Source organism: Haliotis cracherodii, unplaced genomic scaffold (assembly GCF_022045235.1).
Source record: "Haliotis cracherodii isolate W230 unplaced genomic scaffold, xgHalCrac1.p SCAF_16, whole genome shotgun sequence".
NCBI classification, from domain to species: domain Eukaryota; kingdom Metazoa; phylum Mollusca; class Gastropoda; order Lepetellida; family Haliotidae; genus Haliotis; species Haliotis cracherodii.
Window position 1 is genome coordinate 22,530,282 of NW_027266271.1, and position 20,921 is coordinate 22,551,202.

The following is a 20,921-nucleotide window of genomic DNA, read 5'->3' on the forward strand; positions in this document are numbered from 1 at the left end:
AAGAGCAATCAAACAAGTGTACAATCTTTGACATTTGTTCGACAAAACTGTTACAGTAATTGGAAGTTCTTTGACAAAGAAAATGCATTAACGTTTTGTCCTACTCGCTCTGTGCCAACAGAAAATGGTCGATAACAGATTTCTTGGAAAAAGTACCTGTTGAACTGTATACCGTTTTCTGCAGGTAACAAAAGCCGATTTTTTTCCTTTGTTCCTCTCTCGGGCATGGATTGAATATCTGATATCTTGCATCAAAAGCTTGAATAAGGTCAATGGGGAATAATTACTTGCAGCAATGTTTGCATACATTTCATTATTATTAAATATAAGTATTATAACTTCCGATTTCCCTTGTCATTCATCCAACCGTTTGAGTGGAATATGAAACTTTTGTCATATGGCAATAATTACATAAGATACCTATAGCTAAATTCACAACATACAAGAATTCAATACATATGTCCAGCAACCCATGCACGTCATCGTATCTCATTTGCGTAGATCGGTGCTCATGATGTCAAGCACTGGATTGTCTGGTCCAGACGTGTGAACATGTGCAAGTGCTTCACGTGATTTGCAGTGGAAAGTGAATGCAATCACTTAAAATGCAAAATGTGCACAAAGTTACCTGTATGAGATTCTGGTATAAAACATGAGCAGGATTGTACTCTCTCATCGCAAGAAACCGTTTAAAACAACGAACATGCCTCGGCTAACCGCAGAGGAGAGGGAGAGAGCCATCGGTATGTTGCAAATGGGAGCGACGCAGGAGCACGTTGCCAGGATCATGGGCTGCTTCAAGTGCACCATCGCCAGACTTGTACCACGTCACAGGCAAACTGACAGGACTGCAGACAGGCCGAGGAGTGGAAGATCCAAGGTCACGACCCCCCAGGATGACCGGTATTTACGGGTGCTTCACCTTAGGTCCAGATTCCTAACTGTGACGTCATCATCCGCAAACGGTCTTGGACATTCAGTCAGCAGAAATAGCGTTGCTAGACGTATGGTCTCCGTGCCTATCGACCTTTCAAGGGTCTGGCGTTAACGTTTCTACACCGACGTCACAGACTTAAATGGGCCAGGACTGTACAGCAGTGGCAACAAAGAAATTGGCGAAGAGTGCTCTTCAGCGACGAGAGTAGGTGTCAGCTCTTCAAGTCTGATGGGCGGCTTCGCATCTACCGTCGACGTGGTGAACGGACGGCACGTTATTGCGTCCAAGTGGAGCATTGTGGAGGTGGTAGTGTCATGGTCTGGGGTGGCATCTGCGGGGACCAGAAGACAGATCTGGTCATCATCGACGGAAATCTCACCGCACGCCGTTACATTGATGAGGTTTTGCACATAGTGGTACTACCTTTCCTGCAACGACACCAACTTGGGACGCAGGATTCGTAAACGTCAGCAGCCGCCATTGACGAGGGATGCCTTGGCAATTGCCCTGCAGGAAGAATGGCGTAGGATCCCTAATCAGGATGTCAGGAGACTCGTGTACTCAGTTCGACGTCGTGTTAGCGCCTACATCGTTGCTGGAGGGGGTCACATCCGATACTGTGCCATGCGTGTAGCACGGGACTTTAAAAGAGACCGACGTCAATTCTGCGGGTGTGATCGAATACTGGACAGTGCACCCAGCATGATAAACGTGTCTGCAGAACTTTAAGAACATGTATTTTTATCTTGTCATTTTCAAATACAGTTTTGGAATAATTGGTTTTTTTATGATAAAACATAAACTGTTGCGTCTGTTTTGTTTTGGACAGAAAATTGTTTGATGGCGTTTCTTTTGTCTGTTAGTTTATATAAACTATCTTCCAAAAGAAACTTTACCAACTGAAAAAATACATTTTAGACAAAGTATACATTTTTTTTCGATGAAGTCTGTCTAAAACACATAACCTAAATACAACAATAGTGTATGCAGAAAATGTTAATCGTCTGTTACATGTTTGCGAGATAACACGCGAAAAAGTGAAAAACACGTGCACCACGGACAACTGCAAATGCACGTGCGGGTAAGGTTATAAAACGATTGCAACGGCAAGTCAGACATCTACAGTGATAAAAAAACACAAAAGAAATGCCACGACTCACAGTCGAACAACGTGAACGAGCCTTGGGTATTGTTCAGATGGGAGCCACCCACGCCCATTTGCACGAACCTTCGGTTGCTCCAGTGTTGCCGTTACCACCTTGATGCAACGTTACAGACAGACAGGGCGGACCGCTGACAGGCCAATAACAGGCAGACCCAGGGTGACCACGCCCCATAATGACCGATTCTTGTGTACCTTGCACCTCCGAAATCGCTTCCTGACAGTGACGTCATCGGCGTCAAATGCCTTAGGTCACAGGGTTAGTCGACAGACAGTGGCAAGGAGACTCAGGGCTCATGGAATTAGGGCTTTTAGACCCTACAGAGGACAGCTATTGACAGCGCAACATCGTCGTCTGCGATTGAGATGGGCCCGGACTGTACGACGTTGGCAACGACGTGACTGGCAGAGGGTTGTCTTCACTGACGAAAGTCGATTCTGTATGTTTAGGGCTGATGGAAGACAACGTGTTTACCGCCGAAGGGGTGTTGCGTGCAGGAGGTCGTACCATATGGTGGAGGGAGTGTCATGGTGTGGGGAGGGATCTGTTGACAGGAGAGGACACCGCTGGTCATCGTTGACGGAAACTTGACAGCTCAGCGTTACATGGATAACATTCTTCGTCCAGTTGTCCTACCATTTCTCCAACAGCAGCCACGGGGTGTCATTTATCAGCATGACAACGCTAGAGCCCATACAGCCAGAATTGTCACTTACTTCCTCGCAGCCAACAACGTCAAAGTCCTGCCGTGGCCTGCACGCTCACCCGACATGTCCCCCATAGAACACCTCTGGGACTTGATGGATCGTCGTGTTCGACAACGACCACACTCTCCAGCCAACCGGCAAGAACTGATCTTGGCCCTCCAAGAAGAATGGCGTCAAATCCCACGTGACCTCATCAGACGACTGACTTTTTCTGTGCGTCGAAGAGTTTTTACGTGTATTGAGGCATTTGGTAGTCAAACACGCTACTAATGACTTGTTATTGAACGTGAGCGATTGTTTATGTACTCTGCCTATTGTCCATGATTCTGAAAGCTCGAGTTTTGTACCACACCCAACTTTGGGGGGCTCGGACGTCATTCTCGGTCGCGGTATGATTGTCATGTTCAGTGTTGATTATGTTGATATATTGATCTTCTCAATACACTTTACTTCATGCATGTATGTTTTGTTGTTTTTGAGCAAGAGTGATTTCAAACTCTGGTAAAGTTTCTTTTGGACGTCAGTTTATATACTCAGTCACGATTAGACTTTGCTATAGAAGCACGCCCCACATTTATGAATATAGAAACATAATATGCATGTGTTATTTTGTATGTACTCATCGCGACATGGCTGCAGTATTGCCGATGCGATGTAAAAATTAAACTCACTCACTATTTTCTGTGCCACTATAATTTCAAACTACTGCAAATATACTGCGTTGTTGTCATTTGTAAATGGATGTTTAAGGTAACACGAATCTAAGTTTTGACAGGTAACTAGAACATGTCAACTGCAGAGAATAACCAGTCTCGATTATCTACCGAAACATATTCCATTGGGCGTAAAAGGCAAAATAGTATGAATGAATCAAAATAGTATGAATGAATCACTGAAAATCAACGATGACGCCAGGTGTTTGCCAAAACACAAACTAAAGCAAACTGTACAGTATACCACAGTCTAAGTCCTTTATCTTCATGAATACAACCTTTTTTCACATTAGCTTAACTATTGTAGCCAGTACAAGCCAAGATCTACGTTACATCTTGCCAAATTAGACCATCGTCTTGAAATTAGCCCAGCTTGCCAGATTCCGAGAATAAATATAGAGCGTATTGTAGCTTCCTGACAATTAAAGTCGCAGCACCCTCCTCCCTGTATCACCTCAGCGTTCTCCATGCGGCACAAGAGTGCAGGAATGTATTGTAAGGGCATCCAAGAACACATGCATAGTTTTGCGATTACCTTGCCCTACCCCTGAATGATGCATGAACTAGCAATGTAAATTGATGTGACACTAAATTTAATTAAAAATATATACTAAGAGGAAATGGAGGGAGAAGAGAGAGGGACAGAGCATAGTTCGATACACAGATTGAGGGAAGGAGACCGGTTGTTTATGAGAGTCTCATCAGTGATGTTCGGTTGGAGAGAGACGGTGTTGAGGAAAGTAGACAGGCTTGACCACAAAGGATCGTTGTGGAAAGAAAGAGGAGACGCAAGATGAAAGAGGGTATTCGGCTGAAAGGACGACTAGTTTATATTGTGAGCGGTGGAGAAGGTTGGTTCGAGAAGGGCATTGGGGAAGAAAAGCTCGGCTAGAACGAGACATTTTGAGTGAAAGGGGAAAATCGGGGGTAAACTGGTAGCAAGGTAAACTGGTTTTATTTTGGGTGAAATGGGGTTAAACTTTGATTCAAGATTATTGCACTTATATGGCAACGTGCTTGCGCACTGAGATACCATACTGCAGTTTATAATGGGTACCCCACTCAAACACAGTGTACCGACTCCAAGCCGACTTGTTTTAGCCCCTTAATGTCAACTGCTCCTGATTTTTATAAATAAGTTGTCTATCCCTATATCTCGTCCTTCCTTAGTTCTCCAACTCCTAAATGCTTCTCAGAGAAGTTAACAAGTACCATCTCTAAACTTCTTTCGGTATGACTCGACCAGAGGATCTAACCGGGCAGACCATCTATCCCCTAGACCACGGTATACGTAACGGTCTATATTTTGGGACAGTGGGGTAAGAAGTGAACAGACCAGACGTTAAACCCAACCTTAAGTTCTTCCCGTTAATATTGCTACACGTGGCGGAAAACAAAAGTCACCCACACAAAGAGGACAGCAGAGGAACCGATTCAAGAAAATGATTCCAGTATCCTGACACGGTAAAGAGGCGCAATTCGTAACGGCTTGTTCATTGAAGAGACAAATTTTGCGAGGTTTTAGGAAGATAATAGAGGTGGAAAAGACCGGTCTAAGTTTCGAGAGGGGAAAAGTCATTAAAACCTTGAATAAAAATTCACGAGTTCTTCGGCCACTTTAAATATAACTCGTATATCGCAACACACTGTGACTTTATTTTCACATGGTATTGACATGACAGTTGAAATAAAAAACTTAAGGTTTCTTATGGAACATGCTCAGGGAGGTGCCTTGATTAATTTACTCAAGTCCAAATCCGTTGTGCTATGTTGAGCCTTGGATGCAGTGTGTTGATTTGGTAAAAGGAACTGCAAGGTATATGCTCCACTGAACAGTTGGACAGCTTTTACTTTGAAAATAGCAGCCATGTCTTCACCGTAATTTCCATTCCATGAACCCGAAACGATTGATGTGTTGGAATAAATCTCAGTTTGTCTTCATAGCGTTACAACTTTGCAGCCTTATGACAGATTGAGTTGTCAAACAAGAAGACGTATATATGTGTGTGCTGCGGAACTTGAAATATATTACAATAGTTATATACTGCGTGCAGGTCAATCACAAGGGAGATGTGTATTATAAGGATATCGTGTGGTAATGCATGATGAGCTTCAAAAAAGTGAATCTTGTTACAAATGTCTGTTCGAAGATGGGCCCTCTCAAAACTCACGTCCTCTGCGGATATTACATGGAAGACGCCATCGTTAAACACAAATAGATCACTGTTTGTCTGATCGGAACGGACATTTGAACTTTATCTGGGGATAAAACTCATTAAAATACTAACAGGAGTAGTTTGAAGAACTTTATACAAAAAGGAGGTTCATGATTTAAGTATGAATAACTGCAAAGAAACATGCAGGCTAAATGAAAACTCGATATTAGAGGTTACAACAGTCGATGCTCTGCGCACTTTACTGCCGGGATAAATTGAAGATTCGAGATGTAGTTTGAATCGAAATGTAGATGGTTTTGATGGGATCAGTTCAGGGACTTGGGTGAATTGAAATGTTATCGAACGAATGTAGGAATACAAGGCTTAATGGAGACTGTTTTCAATTGAGACTCATTAGAGCAACAACAAACTAGCAGTATCGTCCAAACACAATCGTAATCTGTTTACTATAGGATGAATAAGGATTCATTGGTATGTGTTATATCTTAATCAATATTAGCTTGGGCAATTATAAAGTTCAGGCGCTGGTCGTCCCGAGGCCCCTTCAGAACTAGACATACAATATCCGACCTGTCGTGTTCAGTGGACCCTAATATCACGAACTGTGATGCTGCGCGGACATATACATCAGCGGTAGTCCTGATGATCAAGTAGATGCTTCTGAAAATGTGAACGTTAGACACGGGAACACTCCTTGTAGATACATTGTAAATATGAATACCAACGGTAAACTATGAGGTATATCGAAATACAGTTTCTCATTTATTCCAACGATTTGGTTTCTAATAATTCGCCCGAAGTACCAGTAAAGATTAGAGTGTGAGTGAGTTGGGTTTAACGCCGCTTTTAACAGTATTCCAGTTATATCACGGCATGTCAGCTTAATCTGGGAGGAAAGCCCGAAGTGATGCAGGTCTCTGACGTTTACCACTTCGGCGAAACCCACGTGCACGGGTATGGTGCTGACAAACCTAGAAACATAATCGGGGCGAACCGGGATTTGAACCCACAATCATAGGTTTCTGGCGTGCCCTAGGGACGCAACTCTGCACAGGGAATCGCGGCGCCTAGTAAAGATTAGATGACAGAGGATGAAATAATCATGAATAAACCAATTGCTTTCAGATGGAAACTAACTGTAATATGTGGATTCCGTAAATAGCAAGATTTCACAAGGATAGGAATACTACAGTTGCAATTGCAAACTGTCTGTTGTATGAGGATTCCAGAATAAAACTAAGGCTCAAAAGCAACATTTAACGACAAAAGGAGTAAAACAGTTCTTGAAATTGTAGGATTCCAGAAAAAATATGACCCTAACTAGATCAGTTGTTTCTTCCTGACACTGTGAATCCGGAGTCGTTATGGTCCTAACAAACCCTCATTAGGCAAGTTGGACATTTTGTTCCAAATCCAACTTCACGAGTACATGTAGCTGAGGTTCTGGAGCAATAAAGAACAGGGCCCCGTTCCACGTCGCTCTACGACGATCGTAAGACTATGTTGTAGTATAGGAGTTACGATCACTTGATAACATCAAGATCGCTTTGTGGTACGCGGCCCAGACTAACCTCAATGGAAAAAGTTGAATCGTGCATGTAATATCATCGGAATGATGGGCTGAAGAGTTTGGGACTTGTACGGGGCATGCTAACGAGGCTTCACTGGCAGCTGATGTCTTTGAGAAAGGGTTAGTCTGGAGTTCAGTTCTAGTACGGTGTCACTCATGATGTAATATCATACCTGAGGCTGCATTTATTCACGCGCTAACACAAAGATTAGAGAGCAACCGCGAATCGACATCAACACACAAAAGGCATAAGCTATACGGGTGATCGTGAGTTGCCCCGCCCATGACACAATACAGGGGACCAAAATCACAGCTAAAACGGTTACACATTATTTCGCATAACTAAGCGTTGTTAGAACCTTATCAAGAGCTTGAGCAGTGTGAATTCACCTTCCTTTAGTTTCACCACTTGGGTTGTATACTCCCCAGGGAGCTGAGAATGAAAATCGAGTGCTCACTGATCCATTGACCGGGGTAATGATAGCGTAGCGCTTGGTGAATAAAATCTGGCGCATTATAACTGCACTTATTATTATTATTATTATTATTATTATTATTATTAAAAACTACCAACACGTGTCACCTATATGTGAATATGCTAGTAATAGGAACGTTGCACACATTCTTGTCCGACAGAAGTTGTTCAAATGTACGAGTTAACCCGTTTGTAGCTGACGTTGTTAGTCCAACATTTTTATTCAAAGAATCTACAATATTTAATTCTTAAACTATTTTGAAATAATATTATTGATGTGAAACATTATGGCATTCAATTCAACAATAACACCAGTGAGAACGCTTGAATATGCGCGAGAGATTACGTCTAAGTGCAACATAGATCGATCATTCTCTAGTACCTGTCAGTGACAATCCGATGACACCATAAACATCATTAGGGGTTTCATTATCATACTCAGCTTGGCTGTTTGGACGCTGACGTCATCCTTTTTCAACAATATATACAGAGAGGTTGAAAAGCCAAGCACATTAGCATATGACCCAGTGTCTGTTCATTGTCGTATTTTGAATGATATATCACAAAAAGGAATCGTGACAAGTCAGTGTCTTTTGAGGATTCTGGGCCATCAATGTAACAAGTGGAAACAATTTTGTCTTGATTTAGCTCTGTGAGCTACAATTCTCATTCTTATGAAGGTGGTGCATGGGAAAACACCCTCTGAAGTTTGCACTTACAAGTGACAGTCAACTGAAATCGTGCTGTTTGTTACTGGAATACAATTTTCTCACTTTCTTTAACTTACGAATAAAAAGTACCATAAAATGGACACATCCAGGATTGTGATTACTTCAAGGCTTCTACAAAGACAAACAATTCCTGGCTTGAGGACCAGTTGCAACCCTACTTGAAGCTGCTCAGCGGCGCTCGATGATCCACTCTAGCCAACAGGAATCACGTAACAGATAAAAAGTATTAGCTCTTTAAATCCTTTTCCAGCAATGACACCTCGCTTCCACCGATTCTTCAACCCGAAATTAACATTTAGAAATTCCATTTCTTTCCAGACACGCAACAACTTTTCGTAAAGTGTGAATATGAATGAGTTATGTTTTGAAAAGGAAATATCGCCCTTCTACATGTTCGGTAACTGGTCCTGCTGTGGCTGCAAGGGTAAGAAGTTTTCCTAAATGCTGTACCACGCAGATTTTCCCCTGAATAAGCGAATGTCTTTGAAGGATGAGCAGCAATCGATTAATAAAACAATCATTGAAGGTATTAATATTCGCATCGTCAAGACAGAAGAGAAAACTTCAAGAACCAACCATCTCTGGTCACCGTACAGCTGCAGTGACTACACTTGGGTTTTTCAACATATTAACCCTAAATATTATAAATTAAGAAATATCTATTTCATAAAGTCTGTTCATTTTCTAGCTTCCATATACAAGTAGATAGAGTGTGTATAAGATTATGAATGTCTTTCGGAACCATGATATATATATTTCAGCCCTTGTGGTTCTTCTTGTGCCAAAAGCCATGTCTGATTATAAAACATTCATAATTTAATTTGAAAAAACAACAGGTCAGAACATGTTTCCGTTTTCCAGAATGCATGATCGAGGCATATCGTAAACATCACAATGCCGGCATAAAGTATTATGTAATAGTACTCACCTTTTGGAAATATCCCTTTTTGATAAACAAGCAGATGTATTACACATTGTGTAGAAACATTACAAACCGACTATTTTTGGCATCAGCTGGTCATTAGAATGAGGACGTCGGCAGCACACTGTAACTTACTCTGCAACTCCTTCTCTGCTGCTACACGGATAATCTACTCCGATAGACACCTTTTCTCACCAGAGATACATCGACACAATATGCATGCATATAAAAAAACTCATGTAATTTTGACAAGTTTTACTTAATTCTTTTGCAGTAAATTTTGCAGTGATTGCAGTTGCCTTTGACCGATGGCAGGACTCGCGAACAAAATGCTACTTTTGTAACGGAGATAATTTTGTATTTTAGTAATGCAAGTATCGTGACATTATTAATGTTTAATTATCATTAATAAACAAATCATTATGTCGAAACAGCGGCAACCATTCATCACCGAGTCTGCTTACGACCTTGAACGTCGTGCTGATAATGAGAGTAGCCCCCCCTTGGACAAGGTCGTGTAGCAACATCGTAACCATGGCAAACGATGCTGTCCTGTGTCGGGGATCTTTGTCGCTACGTAATTGACCCGCTGTTGTTGCTTAACGATAATTTAAATCAATTTCATGACAGAAGTCCGCTCAGAGGTCAAGAGGTCGTTTGTCTCTCGGGCTCCAAGCACCGACACGGAGTTGAGTTTGAAATAAAGTTTGATTTTGTCCGTTGATGTTTGTATTTCTGCAATTGCGAACATGTTTTAAGAATCTACATCGTATCCTTTCTTTTAATCGACTCGGCATCTTGTGGGGAAAGTCTAAACTCAAATCATCAGCTATGGATGTTGTATTCATACGCCACCCTTATACAGTCAAGTCCCGACATGGTTGGTTGCATGTGATTATGTTGGATTAACGAGTATATCGGATAAACGAAATTAAGTTGTATCAACGTTCGTGATCGAAAATCGGACAATTACACAATAGATAACTATACAAACACGTCGTAATAAATAAAATGAAGAATGAAATATTCATATTGTTATGTTACATTGTCAGGGGAATATGTCTCTACGTTGAATTAAGATAATGTGCCATGTTCAAGTTAGTAATAAATACCACCAGTTTTTGACAGTTTTAATTACAATTTGATTTTAAAACAAACTCTTTGCAATAAAAGCAGTATCTAACGTTAGTAATCTATATATTCTATTCTATTCTATTTGGTGACATTTTAAAAATGTACAAGAAAGATTCCAAATAATTACTAATAAATTACTAAATAATCATTTTGCATTGACAAAAAATATCAGAAATTCAGTTAAATTGGGGTCAAATTTTTGGGCGTTCATCATCATTGGAAACCCAGATATATTGCTGGACTGTTGCAGATTGCGCTGTTACAAAACAAACAAACTAAATACATTGTACACTCGATTTGGTTAGTTATAATAAGTATAAAACGTCATCGCCAGAGAATAATCACGATTAGTGATTCCATTGGGCGTGAAGGGCAAAGTAGCGGTGAGAATTATATGGATTTATAAACAAGTTGAAAAAAATGAATTTGCATACAAATAGTAAGCTATACTTTACCTTTTGTTTATGAAGGACTGTCCTGTCATTTACATGTATGATAAAGATTCATTAATATGTATTCAGGTTATCGTCGAAAAGCTTAAATTGTTCACGTGGAATTTGGACGGACGGTGGAAGCAGCGCTATGTGTTTAAAAAGCGGCTTATGCGGAGCGTGACATATGGAAAATGACAAACACAAGAATCTGTCACTGGTACGTATGGACTTTAACACAAATGTCGACAATGGTATTGTGAAAGTACACAATAAAAGCATGACGTCATTGCCCATGACAATACAGCCTCTACAGTGCATTCACGCTAAGAAAACGTTCGAAAATTGTTTGGCGTAACGTTATACAACTTTTGAGGAAGACGTTATGTTGACAGGCTACTGACATATTTTAAGCAACATAATGCACATTCATTCTCCTTGCCAAAGGGACATTCACGCAAGTTAGAACCACGGTAGAATCCTTAGTAAACATTTCCAAAATTGAGTTGGTAGATATGCATGTATGAACCGTCCTTCATATTCTATAACATATTGAATCCTATTCGCGAACACCTGGTGACATCACTGATTGTCAGTGATTCATTCATATAATTCCCCCTGCTATTTTGTCATTCACGCACAATGGAATGTAATTCGTGGAATAATCCAGACCATCTATTCTCTGGCGTTGACGTTTTATATTTCTCAGATATGACTTGCTCTCCTACCTAATGACAATGTCATCATAACCTGCTTGAAGATATCAGTTATAGAATCAACTGATACAACATCATTACTTCCTGAAATACCAGAGTAAACAAATGTCACCTTTCAGTCCTTGATTAACACGGGATTAGGTCTGCGGAGACAATCACAGCTCCGTGCAGGGTGTCCAACTGACGTGGAGATCGCCCCTGTGAGACAGGGAGGATCAGTGGAGAATAATCACACAATTTCGACGTGATTAGAAAGGAACTCTTTCACTCCCACATCTTTGAATAATCCTGATTTGTGGCCATATGAGCATGCCATCTGGATATCCGCTCAAATACATCCTCATGATACATCAGAAAATATGACAGAAAGACGAATATTAAAAAAACGTATGTTTGAAAAATAAAATCATAGATTTTGTTTCAGAGAAAATTGAGACTGATTTGTGATTGACGAAAATGGATAAGGCGAAAAATCGGTTTCATATGTTGTCAAAACAACTCACCAAAATCAATGTAAATGCTTATGTAACCTGAAATTTGTTGTACTTCTCATTTTGAATTTTTGGTAGATATGACATGATAAAGGCTATACAGAGAATTTGTAAAAAGCCAGGGTACTTAGAAGAGTTGTAAAGTGAAAAAGCAGTGCAATATTTGCAGCCATAGCTGTCTGGCCTTTGGCTTGATGTTGACTTCTTCTAAATGCACAGGAATTTTATACTCCCTTGGGGTTTACTCCGTGATTGGAGTCAAGCAGGTTCAGCGAGGCGGAAAATGAAGCACGCCCGATGTCACTGGACCAACTGCCCAAGAAACAATTTCAGGATCTCAACTGTCACATATCTGGCGTTACCAGGAATGACACTTGATTCTTAAACACGTTCATGGCATCTTAAACCCTTTTCATTTTAAATAGTTACAGATGCACATGCGATCAGCTGTAATTTTGAAAAGGTACATGGTTTTCACCTTAGGAAAGATGGACTTCTACCCTCAATCATAGTGCCGAGAGATCTGATGCCATTCAATTAACTTGGGTGTTGTTGTATGATACATTTGGAAGAATGACATTTGCAAATGCAAGATTGGCTGGGATCTACTTAAAAGATCCATTTTCAATCTAATATCTAGCCGATCCATCTTGAATAAATGGAAATCAATTATTTGTAAATGCTTAAAAACATTAGACGTTATTGACAAACAATGCTACCTAGTCCAAAATGAGGCAAGGTGCGAGACAAAAACATTAATGCATTGCAATAACCCCATTTCTCACTATTAATGTTAAATCATAATGCATTCTTACCTAAATAATGAATAATTTCCTTGATATTTAATAATAACGTGGTTTAGGAAAAAACATGCAAAATAAGATGTTTTTATCAATGAGATAACACAAACAAATTACATATGTTCTCTTAAAAGGTTGAAATGACGCAGTCGAGTTTAGAACGTGATAAAGTAAGTGGTGGTCTGTACCAGAAGCCTTCGTTGTAATCGATCTGCTCATTAAACTGCACATTGACATTTGTGGACCTTCGATTTCACGTGGTACTTTCGTTCAATCCTTACCGATAAGCAAGCACTCCTTAATGCGTAACTGATATATGCATTTACTCAATAATTAGTAAAATCACAGTTAAAAGGTTACTTTGCGCACCCACCTTATTCATTATTACCATTACACCTATCCATTTCTCGTTATCTCCATCCCCTTATACATATCGATTTCTGACGCAGTATCCGCCAAATTTTCTCGAGGTAAGGAAATTTCAATATTCTCACCATTATCGCCATTCTCATCGAATAATTCCTACTCATGGTCCTAGGACGTAAACAGTATTTCAACATAGGTGAGTAGGCGACCAATCGGGACTTCGGATTGATTGGCTTCCGGGCTGTGACGTCGACCAATCGGGTTCCTTCTCACGATATAATAACGTGTCGACTTGATGCTCGGCCCTTGTTACTGCGAGACAGATTGGAAGTAGAGACATCGCCACCTGCGGGATCACTGACAACATCGCACCAAACCTCGCAGAATCCATAGAAGTAAGTAGAACGTTACATTCACATTAATTTTGATGATGGCAGAATCATTTTAATATTTCGCCAGTTTAACATTTTGCACTTTGCATGAAACAAGCAAAAAAGTTTTTGCGCTTCTTGGAACCAAATTCATGGGTTTGAGCAATGCATTTGCTTGTGTATAGGGGATACGGGGTGTTATGATAATTGGGTGGAATAAAGCATTGAGACATGTTTACTTTGACAATATAATATTGTGATCCAATTGCCTTGCCCCATCTGTTTTTATGACCGTTAAAGCACGATCACTGACTTACACCAATGTTCTTAATGCCATCGATATTACAGTTTTATGACAAATTGAAGAGTTCTTTTCCGACATAGTGTATTACGCAGTGAAATAATGAAGAGGAGGGGAATGTCCTTTCTTTGCTAATTAACACATGCTCTCTGGCGAATACATTTTCATTTTATGTTGGCATTGGTATGCCGTTGACAAGATGCCGTGTGTTTTGACATATATATGATATCGCACGCCATTAAATCAACAATCAGACTATGTTACCTTCAATAAAGACACACGAATCTGCTATAATAGCTTATGAAATTAGTTCCACGGAAATGAACATCAGACATGTCATGGCATTTTGTATATGAGAAGTCTTGGAACACATGAATAATTACATATATAGACATTTAGCAATTGTTTGGAAGATTGATCAATGGATGATGTGTAATGTGTACAAATTGATATATTGAGGTTGTAATGATACGTGAAGAAGAAACGTAGTGTACGCCATACACTACTGAGCGCAGTGTTGTATAAATGACTTCTCAGTTTAAAAGTTATTGGACACGAAGAGCACAGCACTCCTTTTGTGTTGATAGAACGTTCTCTGAATTTTAATAATAAAACATCTCTAGTGACATTGCGTAACTGGTTGAAAAAGTGCGTTGAGCAATATCACTCACGCACTGTAACAGCATCGACCATATGGCCTTGGATGGAAACATTGTCAGTTAAATACAAGAATACAAATGATGGAAGCACTTCTGAACCTTGGGTTAACCGTTACACAGAAGAACCAATACGCACAGCAGTGTTATTAATGTTGCTTCTTTAATTAACTTCTGAATCTTCAAGTAACCATCCACGGCCTGGGACATATCTGAAGGACAAGAGAAGATCCAATACAATTAGTTTAAAAAAAATACAATATGAATTAATTCTATTTGACTGTTATTTTGGTACATTTGTCAGTAGAAATGAAGATGTGTACACCTGTTACATGAATGGCCTTTGACAAAGAATTAATGGGAAACAAAGGGTAAAATTCATCTAAGGCTACGATCCACAGGAAGATATATTAACAGTTAAGGACAGTGTCTTGCCTTTTAAGTCACTTTTGGCAATACTCCAACCATGTCAGGGGAGAAGGACAACACTGGCTTCACACGTTGTACCCATGTGAGGACTCGAACCCACTTTAATCACAAGTCAAGAGAGAGAGAGAGAGAGAGAGAGAGAGAGAGAGTGCGAGAGAGAGAGAGTGCGAGAGAGAGAGAGGGAGAGAGAGAGTGAGAGTGAGAGAGAGAGTGCGAGCGTGCGCGTGTGTGTGGTGGAAGTAGGCTGGTGTAATTGCAAAAACAGTTGTCACCAACAAATAAACGATTTTTGGAAATCAGTTTTTAGATGATACATTAATTGCTTCTGAAATTGACCTGCCCTACGCTATACCTAAGATAATTTTACAAAAGTATCTTCTTGACGATACCGGAATAATAACTCAATATAACGGTATCTTAAAGTACTTAAAATTACATAACGTCTCCCATTTGGGAACATCGACAAATTAACACACAAAGGCACATTTTCTCAGCATTGCAGAACAGGTAATTATTCTGCTTACAGTCACATCATTGCCTTGCATGGTGTCGGGTTTAATGGCATCAGCCACAGAGTGACGTAAGGAGAGTGATACGACGTTGCTTTGCTGTAGTCGATCACACTCTCCACAATCCATCCCACTTCTTTATAAACATTAGAAGCCACGCGGGCATTGGTGTGAGCGCGGTTATTACCTGAACCGATTATTTCTCTTTACTCTTGTACCTTTGATCCCAGTGAAGTACCAAGAACTCGCAGGGGAGGTATACGTGCCATACTCTGTCCATTAACACCTTCGCATATACATGTTAAACTATTTTTTTGTGTGGCAATGAAACTGAATTATAGAACATTATGCTTCCCATGTATGATATGCGACAAGGTTGTTAGTCCAGTAAATGAGAACATATGAGTGTAAGACCTATCACTAAGTCTAGACTGTCACATAGACATCGACGGTGGTAACCAAATCCCCTGCACAGCAACTTAACATTTAGAGCAATGAATCCTTCCAGATTGCTTCACATTTGTGCTGTAGTTGGCAGAAACACCCCGTAGTTTCAATTCTTTAGAAGAATCCACGTGCCAGAGATTTCCGAACTTATGCACATAATCTATCCCATTTAGCTGTAGAGTGAGTATGGTTTTACGCCGCTTTTAGCAATATTCCAGAAATATCACGGCGGGGGACTCTTAACATTGCTATAAACTATAAGCATTGCTCCATCATCCAAGCTTGGGTTGAAATGAAGACGTCAGCGCCGGAGAAAAATCAGTCTCGACCATCTGCTGAAACGGATTCCATAGGGCGCAAAATTCAACATAGCGTTGAAAATTTGTGTTCGCGAAAAGGGTAAGCTTGGCCTGCTCTACAGGTAGAAACTGTCACTCACACAATTTGCAATAAAAAGTAAGTGTTTGTTGCCAGAAATATTCTTGCCATACGACTGCACCAATCGAGTAAAAGAGTCCAGACCAGACAAACTATAAACGATATGTTAGCCTTGTATTACTTCTGCTGCAAACAAGTGCAGAGAGTCTGTGGGAAATAATTAGTTGTACAATGAAATACAGTAAATGTGTCTTGTTGCTGAAGGTGTGATGCTCTTTATGTATCTGTATCGGACGTGGCGGTAAAAAAATGACAAATAATATTCGAATATCACTAATTCTACAGGTCGACGAAACGCCCACTATTGGTCAAATTATCCTTTCCATTAAATAGGTTAACGTTGATCTCAACTGGTTACAACAAAATCGGTTCCTACCCTCTGGTGTTGTGCAATTCCGGTACTGCACCTGGTTTAATCAACATATGAGTTAAAACCAAGACACTAATTACCATCACATCGTAAATATATATCACCAGCAATGAAACGAACATAATTTTGCTGTCGCTGTCAGATCTGAGACAGGAAAAATACCAGGATGTAATTAAAGGCATTGCCCCGTCTGCCACTAACGGCATAATTTGTCCGGTTTCATACTTAAGCTAAGCATGTAATTATCCAACCTTCTATTAATACAAAATATGCGATGAGATGACTTGGAATCGATTCCATAAATATCCAAAGACAATTGGCATCCTTTTCGTCTTCACTCACTTAGATGTTCATGCCAATTGACAGCAACCGCTGTTGTCATGTGAGTATGGTTTTACGCCACTTTAAGCGATATGTCAAGGCGGGGGTACCAGCAACGGGCTTTACACATTGTACATTTGTGGGGACTCGAACCTGAGCCTTCGGCGTGACGAGCGAACGCTTTAACCACCCCATCGCCCCCGTTATAATTAAGGTAATATGAAAAATTATGAAATTGTCTCTTTGAAATTAGGGGAATAATTTTTGGCTTGATTGAACAGCTTCATAAAATTGGAGTCAGCAGACAAGTAGCGGTTGAATAACTTGCCAGGACAATATGTTGTCTCGAGCCGAGTTGCTCTTTAATGAAAGAGTTTGGGAAATTGTACTCAACCCTAATTCAGCAGCAGCCCAGCCTGAACAGATTTGTATCTTAACGCGTGCTCTACAGCAGCAATATTGGAAAACACTTCTCTTGCTGTGACCGTTTGTTATATTGCTACTTGTACCAACACCCAGACCACATCAATCTTCGGTTGCAATACGTTTTTGCTTAGAATTTGAGACCGGCTCATAGCAAGTGATTATTTGTTATGGTCACAGGGTAATAAACCTGTTGACCTGTACGCGTCGTACCTTATATATGATCTACTGCACTTCGTCTTGTACATTGTCTTCGTGGCAGATGGATTATTGCAGAACTCAAGTAATTGGGAAATATGTGTTTGAAATAGAATACCTACAGTAAAAAATATTAACTGCTGGTCATTTTGGCCCTTGGAAGCTAAGGTGCCATGATAACGACCGAACCATAGGTCAGACGAAAGAGATCAAATTTCATATTCCTATCTACTCGTGAAGATCCGGAATAGAACAGGTCTCCAGAAACCCATGCTTGCCGTTAGGGGCGACTATGCTTGTCGTAAGAGGCGGCTAACGGGATCGGGTGGTCAGGCTGGCTGTCTTGGTTGATGCATGTCATCCTATCTCAAATGCGTGGATCGAAGCTCATAGCAATAACAGGATTGTCTGGTCCGGATTAGATTATTTACAGACCCTCGTCATATAGCTGGAATATTGCTGAGTGAGGCGTTAAACAACAACATTTAAAAAAAAGTCGTCATGCAGTTGTGGTTTGTTTGTTTTTTAAATCAGCTGTATGTGTCTGTTATTCGAGTGAGAAGACATTTTGTTTGTGTCGTCACTTTGGGTTACTTTGATACATCCTTTTAAAAAAAAGTGAAATAGCGTTTTTCATGCAGTGATTCAATGCACGACAATACATGCACACCAGACTAACATATGGCCCCTATTATGCTTAAATAGAAATATACATAGCAATAACTTAGTTAAAGTTGAATAAGTTAAAAACACTGCATACATAAATATGAAATCTTGTTATATAAATTAGTTTTCTTTATACATGGTTTGGGCGTAAGAAGTTGATCATAAAATGGAAAGAGTAGGCCGCACACTGGAGCAAAGATCACCTCAGCATTATCCGACTTGTTGGTTGGTTGGCTGGTTGTTAAACACCACACTCAGCAATATATATGACGGCAGTCTGTAAATAATCGAGTATGGACAAGACAATCCTGTGATTGATATCATGAGCATCGATCCACGCAATGAGGATCGATGACATGCTTCAAACCAAGTCAGCGAGCCTGACCACCAGATCCCATTAGTCGTCTCTTACGACAAGCATAGTCACCTTTTACAGGAAGTATGGGTTGCTGAAGACCTATTCCAACCCGGATCTTCACGGGTCTATCCCATTTGTCTTACCATATTACGAGTGAGTGAGTATGGTTTTACGCCGCTTTTAGCAATATTCCAGCAATATCACGGCGAGGGACACCAGAAATGGGCTTCACACATTGTACCCATGTCGGGAATCGAACCCGGGTCTTCGGCGTGACGAGCCAACGCTTTAACCACTAGGCTACCCGACCGCCCCTTACCATATTACGGTAATAGGGGGTACGGTAACCCTGTCGTCCAAAGCGTCGCAATTTGCTGTGCGGAGTTGTGTCCATTGACAAGCCGTAAAGTGAATGAAATAACGTTGTGTTCAAAGTAGCATCGAATCCCACCCACCCTAACACTCACTCACTCTACTTGTTATAACGACAAATGAAAATGTCAATGAACAGTATGGCTTCTTTCTCCAAAGACAATGCGAAGCTGATATAATTTGACAGATGTCAACATTGTTTGTTCACTTGGCGTTTGGATGGTACTTTTACCGATGCAGGAAAAGATACGTTTTGAAAAACACCTCGTTTCGTTACTGTTCATGACATACGCGTGGTTGCCATGATGTCTTTGTTGATTTGAAAATATACCGAAATACGGATCGCGCTCTTGGTGTCAACAGTATTCATTTTCGTAACGTCCCTCTCGCACTGACGTGGGTGTTTTGCCATGTGTTTTTGCTGTGTTTCCTTATTACAGAAGAAGGTCACGAATACTTACAGTTTGAAATACCTCAAAGCTGACAAAAAACACACTTAAAAAATTGAGAAAGAAAATGAGCTTTACCATAGTACCATGACGACTGCCCTTTTGCTACCCCGCTGCTACTTACCCGTGAAGATTCCGGGGTAGCATATGTCTTCAGCAACCCATGCTTGCCGTAAAAGATGACTATGCTTGTCGTAAAAGGCGACTAACGGGATCGGGTGGTCAGGCTCGCTGACTTGGTTGATGCATGTCATCGATCCCAATTGCGTGGATTGATGCTCATGATATTAATCACTGGATTGTCTGGTCCAAACTCGATTATTTACAGACCGCCGTCATATAGCTGAAATATTGCTGAGTGCGGCGTTAAATAACCAACCAACCAACCCCGCTGCTACTGGTCTCTGGTGTTCTTAAACTTTACTTTTTTAACTTTTTATTCGTTTGTTTGTAACCCCGCACTCAGACCAGACAGTTTAGTGATTGACATCATGAGCATCAATCCACGCAATTTGGTTTGGTTTTGGTTTGTTGTTTAACGCCGCACTCAGCAATATTCCAGCTATATGACGCCGGTCTGTAAATAATCGGGTCTGGACCAGACAATCCAGTGATTGACAACATGAGCATCGATCCACGCAATTGGGACCGATGACATGCATCAACCAAGTCAGCGAGCCTGACCACCCTATCCCGTTAGTTGCCTTTTACGGCAAGCATGGGTTGCTGAAGACCTATTCTACCCCGGATCTTCACGGGCCTGCACGCAATTGAGATACGATGACATGCATCAACAAGTAATCGACCCTGGCAACCCGATCCCGTTAGTCGCTTCGCACGACAAGCACAGTCGCCTTTTACGGCAAGCATGGGTTGCTGTTTCGTTTCACTCACTAACAGTAAATTATCGCGTTTTTCTTCCGGGCTGTTCACCCAAGCCCACGTCGGCCTCCTCCATGTGAAGAGAAAAGTCTAAATGTGCTCTCGTCAAAGAACAGGTGGATTTATTTCGCCATTGGTGTAATTAATTTCGTGAATTATTTATTCTCCGCTACAATTAGAATCTTCATAGAATAAACTCGTACACCTGCTCGGTATCGCTAACGACCAATCGTGTTCAATGAATAATGAGGTGATAGTTTAGATCTGCCTTGTCCGAAGGCATTACATCTCACAAATAGTTATTTATATAGTCACTGTTTCAAATCATAATGATTTCTTTCATATTGTAATATGCTCATATAGATCAATGTTACCAGTATAATACTTACATCAACCAA

General features: G+C 40.6%; 1 protein-coding gene across 1 annotated transcript in view; it reads left to right on the top strand.

The window, feature by feature from the left end:
- Positions 1 to 13,625: 13,625 nt before the first annotated feature.
- The window catches only part of LOC139463483 (uncharacterized), a 32,353-nt gene continuing 25,057 nt past the window's right edge, over positions 13,626 to 20,921 (top strand). The window contains exon 1 of the mRNA XM_071244755.1: positions 13,626 to 13,728. The gene's annotated coding sequence lies outside the window, so the exon portion shown is untranslated. The remainder of the gene's footprint in view (positions 13,729 to 20,921) is intronic.